This window comes from Ipomoea triloba, chromosome 13 (assembly GCF_003576645.1).
Source record: "Ipomoea triloba cultivar NCNSP0323 chromosome 13, ASM357664v1".
Lineage (NCBI taxonomy): Eukaryota > Viridiplantae > Streptophyta > Magnoliopsida > Solanales > Convolvulaceae > Ipomoea > Ipomoea triloba.
The window spans coordinates 11,942,351-11,947,267 of record NC_044928.1 but is presented as its reverse complement, the minus strand read 5'-3'; the positions used below and the strand labels follow the sequence as shown (position 1 = coordinate 11,947,267).

The 4,917-nt window shown below is 29.7% G+C and overlaps 1 long non-coding RNA gene across 1 annotated transcript; it reads right to left on the bottom strand.

Annotated features, from left to right (window-relative positions):
* Window positions 1-3,130: 3,130 nt before the first annotated feature.
* LOC116002977 lies at window positions 3,131-4,286 on the bottom strand. Its single transcript, XR_004094574.1, has 2 exons — window positions 4,047-4,286; window positions 3,131-3,945 (listed from the first exon to the last, which is right to left on the bottom strand). It is a non-coding gene; the product is annotated as an uncharacterized LOC116002977 (long non-coding RNA).
* Between the last annotated feature and the right edge of the window lie 631 nt (window positions 4,287-4,917).

Sequence of the window (4,917 nt, the reverse complement as noted above, 5' to 3'; positions counted from 1 at the left end):
TAAAATAAACGGAAGACTAAATTGGTTAAAAATTTCAAAGTCGAGGAACTAAATTGGGCACGAAAAATTGTCGAGGACCAAATTGGTAATTTCGCAATAGTCAAGGAACCATTTCGGTAATAAACTCAAGAATATAGTTATAAATATTGTTGAATATAGACGAAAAATAAAACACAATAGACAAAAAAAAAACACACTAAAACTTTATAAAAATATTAATAACAATATATAAAACATAATTAATTTGATAAAATAATTCAAATAGAAAATGAATTATAAATTACACATCCCATTATTGATTTTTTAAAAAGTTATATATATATATATATATATATATATATATAGGATCGCGTTCAAATGCGTACTGGCCGCCCAGGAGAGAAATGCGGACGAATCACAGCGCGACACGTGTCCGGAATGTAGTTGCACCTAACGTTATAACTAGGTGCACGTCATGTTATAACTAGGTGCACATAGGTGCACCCAGGTGCATAAATGTTAACAAGGTAAATAACTTGCACCTGCAAGTGAAAATAGGTGCACACGTGCAAGTAAAATGTATTACAAGTGCAAGTAAATTTTACAATGAGCATCAATACTAAGTGCACCTAATGTTATAACTAGGTGCACTTAATGTTATAACTAGGTGCACATAGGTTGCAACCATGTGCATGAATGTTAACAAAGTAAATTACTTGCACAAGTGCAAGTAAAATGTATTGCAGATGCAAGTAAAATGTATTACAGGTGCAAGTGAATTGTACAGTGAGCATCAATACTAAGTGCACCTAATGTTATAACTAGGTGCACCTAATGTTATAACTAGGTGCAACCTATGTTAAAACTAGGTGCACCCAGGTGCATGAATATTAACAAGGTAAATTACTTGCATTTGTAAGTGAAAATATTTGCGAAAATAAGTGCATGAATATTAACAAGGTAAATTACTCGCACTTGTAAGTGAAAATAGGTGCGAAAATAGGTGCACTTGTAAGTGAAACTAGGTGCACCAAAGTTCCAGTTATTTACGAAAATGCCACCGCATCATTTTTTAAAAAATTGCATCTGATTCGTTGATCTGGACACGTGGACGGCTGTGGAGCGTTCTCATTTCCTACCTGGGCGAGAGTTCGCACGAGAGTGCAACCCTATATATATATATATACTAATAAGAGCCAAAGAGAGTTAGGCCTAAAATGGGTAGAAAAAATGGCGGTCAAATTATTTAATCAAATGGATGGTTCAGATGAATTATTTAATCAAATAGATGGTTAAGATAATTCAGATTAATATTATTAACAGAGATTACCTAATTTAACCTTACTTTTATGATTATCCGTTAAGTTTTTCGTTAAATATTCTCTTCTCCGTTAATATTCCGTTAACTTTTTTAACTTACCCATTAATTTCTATAAGAAATGTCTTAGGTTCGAACCTCATCTCAATCAAATTTGATATAATTAAGTTTCTCACTCTATTTTACTCTTATTAAACTAAATAAGTTAGTAGCTACAACAAAAAATGATACATATGTATTTCTTTAATTTAGAATTGTGTCTACAATACCTTTATTTGAAAAATTATTCATTATCAAAAAATTAAATTAAATAATAAGAGAAATAATTTCATTAGTTATATTGTCTTTATTTTCTTTCATGCAAAGATTCTTTACATTCGAATTTATCAATTGATATTCATTACATAGTCCATTATCTTATTTTTACAATATCTTGTAATTAAATATCAAAATTATAGTACAAAATAATGTTATATATTTATTTACCAAGTATTTTATTAATACTATGAAAAAAAATTTAAGAAAATTTGAAACTAATTATATTAACTACTTGGGGATTGATTGACAAAGAGAGTACTCAAATAACCCAACAAATTGAAGCGGAATCACTCTATTTTACTCTTATTGAATTAAATATATTAGTAGTTACACCAAAAAATGATACATATGTATTTCTTTAATACCATGAAAAAAATTTAAAAAAAATAGTTTGAAACCAATCATATTAACTACTTGGGGGATTTGTTGACAAAGAAAGTACTCAAATAATCGATTACCTAGCAAATTGAAGCAAGAAACTACCTTTTAATATCTTTGGAATACATAATATTTTAAATTTTCAAATTTTTATTAATTTATTTAATCTTTTTTCTTAAACTAGGGATTTCTTTATCCACAATAACTCATTCAACAATAATGGTTGAACCAAATGAACCCCAAGCAGAACACCTAAAGGAAAGTCCATAACTCCTATATCATAATCTCATTTCATGACGTTGTCATCTATGCTACCAACAAAAAGGAAGAGAACAAATAGTAAAGATGAATTCAATGACAATGTTACTCAAAAGAGAATTAAGAACACTTAGAAAAATTTAAATTAAAAGTAGTATTTATTTAGCCTATCATTTTTAGACCAAATATTTAGACTATCGATTTTACAAGGTTGCAAACATTTATTTTAGTAATAATTATAATGAATTTTCTATATTATCTTGGATTCATATACTTTGAGTTACATATTTAAATAAAAAAATTTCAACATTCAATTACCCATGTATAAACTTTTCTTATATAATATTGCATTGATATACTTTCAAATATTTATTTAAATATAAACATTGGGCATTAACACATTCGCGCAATGCGCGTATAAAACTAGTATATATATATATATATATATATATATATATATATATATATATATATATATATCACACACCTACAACTTGTAAAGAGTCAAACTCTTGCCCTTTTTTGGGTAAAGGCGGACACCAACCAACTCAACCAACACACCTACAACTTGTAAAGAGTCACACTCTTGCCCTTTTTTGGGTAAAGGCGGACACCAACCAACTCAACCAACAAATCAATTGCTTACTTATATCTGTTTTCATATATTTATATCTAAAAATGTACTATAAATACTTATATATATATATATATATATATATATATATACATATATATATATATATATATATATATATATATATACCCTTGTTCAGGGCCGTTCCAAACATTTTAGAGGCCCGGGGCGAAATTTAAAAAAAAAGGGCCCCTATTAAAAAAACTACAATTTCAATTTAATAATATTAAAATATGATAATAATATCAAATAACATGAAATAATATTACAAAATTTGCAACAAGTTTTAAAATACAAAAATAATCATGACAAAAAATTTCTACGTGATTTACTTGATGCAAAATCATCAATAATTGTATCAAGATTAATACTTTCTAACATATCCTTCTCAATACACAAAATCGCCAAACCATTCAATCTTTCTTGTGACATTGAAGATCTCAAATAAGTTTTCAATAACTTCAATTTTGAAAAACTTCTCTCCGTTGATGCTACAGTCACGGGTATCGTCAAAAATAGTCGATAAGCAATAGAAGCCATTGGGTAACAATCAGCAACTTTGACAAACTCAAGAATCTCAATTGCAGGCATTAATGTATCTGGCAAAGTCATTTGTAACACCTTTAATTCAGATAAAAGACAATCCGAATCAACCTCAAGAATCTCAACTTTCTAGGGTCATATATATCAAAATAAGGAGTAATCTGTTCATCTTCATCAGCTATAGGACTATTAGCAATATCCTCATCAATATGATCTTGATTACTCACATTTTCATTAGATTGTTCAAGATTATCTAGGTTTGGTATTTCTAAATTTTCATTAGAGGATCCAACTTTTTTAATAAATTTATTCATAGCTCCTCTTTGTGATTCTATTAATTGATCAATTTGTTTTCTTTTTTTCCTTTTTTCACTTCCTGATAAATTTTTTTTAGGCAACATTGTATAAAAAAATAAAACAGATTTAAACAAAAAAACAAAGAACAAAAGCACCTGACACTTATGAATCAATCAATCCGAATCAGTCAATCAAATATGTGTCTTCAATAGTTCAATCCCTGCATATAAATATAAAATACACTTAAATAAACTTTCAATTTCATTTTACATACAATTATACAAATCATAATAAATAGAATTAAAACCGAAATAAAATTACCTTCTGCTGCTGATGAACTACTGAATGCTAATGATTAATGATTTAATGAACTTATGAACTCAATGCCTTTCTCTGCTTTCTCTCTTCTGCCGAAAAATGACTAAATGAGAGAAGAATGGAAAATAATATTCCCTGATTTCCGTCTTTTGCAATTGGTGCCACTCTACTGAAAGTATTTGAAATGGTGTCATGGTGGAGTATTTCTTTAAAAAAATGAAATGGTGGAGCAAGTTGTAAGTGGAATGGGAATGTGGAATGTTGAATTGCCTGAATATTCTCAACCCCACCAACAACGGAAACAAACAAAAATATGTGGGAATGCTTTTCTTTTTGTCTGCCATGCGTGATGCACTGATGCGCCAACCACTTCCCTTTCTTCTATGTAATTTTTTTTTCAACTTCTTTATAGCAGGAGTAATATATAAGGAGTACTAACTAGTATATATATCCTATGGGCCCTGGGCAGGTGCCAGGCTGCCCCCTTTGGGCCGGCCCTGCCCTTGTTCACATGAGGATACATGTAAATAGAAAACAATGAGGGCAAATCATAATCATCTAATGCAATTAGACAAACGGCTCAGATTGACCAAAAATAAACATGCAGATCACATTCCTTGTGAATTTGAAGGGCAAAGTAGAGATTTGGTACAAATCATAATTATGGGAGGAATTAAATTAACAAAGATAGAATTGGATGTGAACTATAATTATGGTATATTATCTTTTTTTCACAAGGGACGTGGGGAGTGATACGACCAGAAGAAGCCTCAGCCGAATGCAACAATAGACGACGCAACAATGAACGAAACACAACAAAGCAATATGGACAGTGCAATTGATGGCGACCACCTAAGGGATTATGAGCACACAT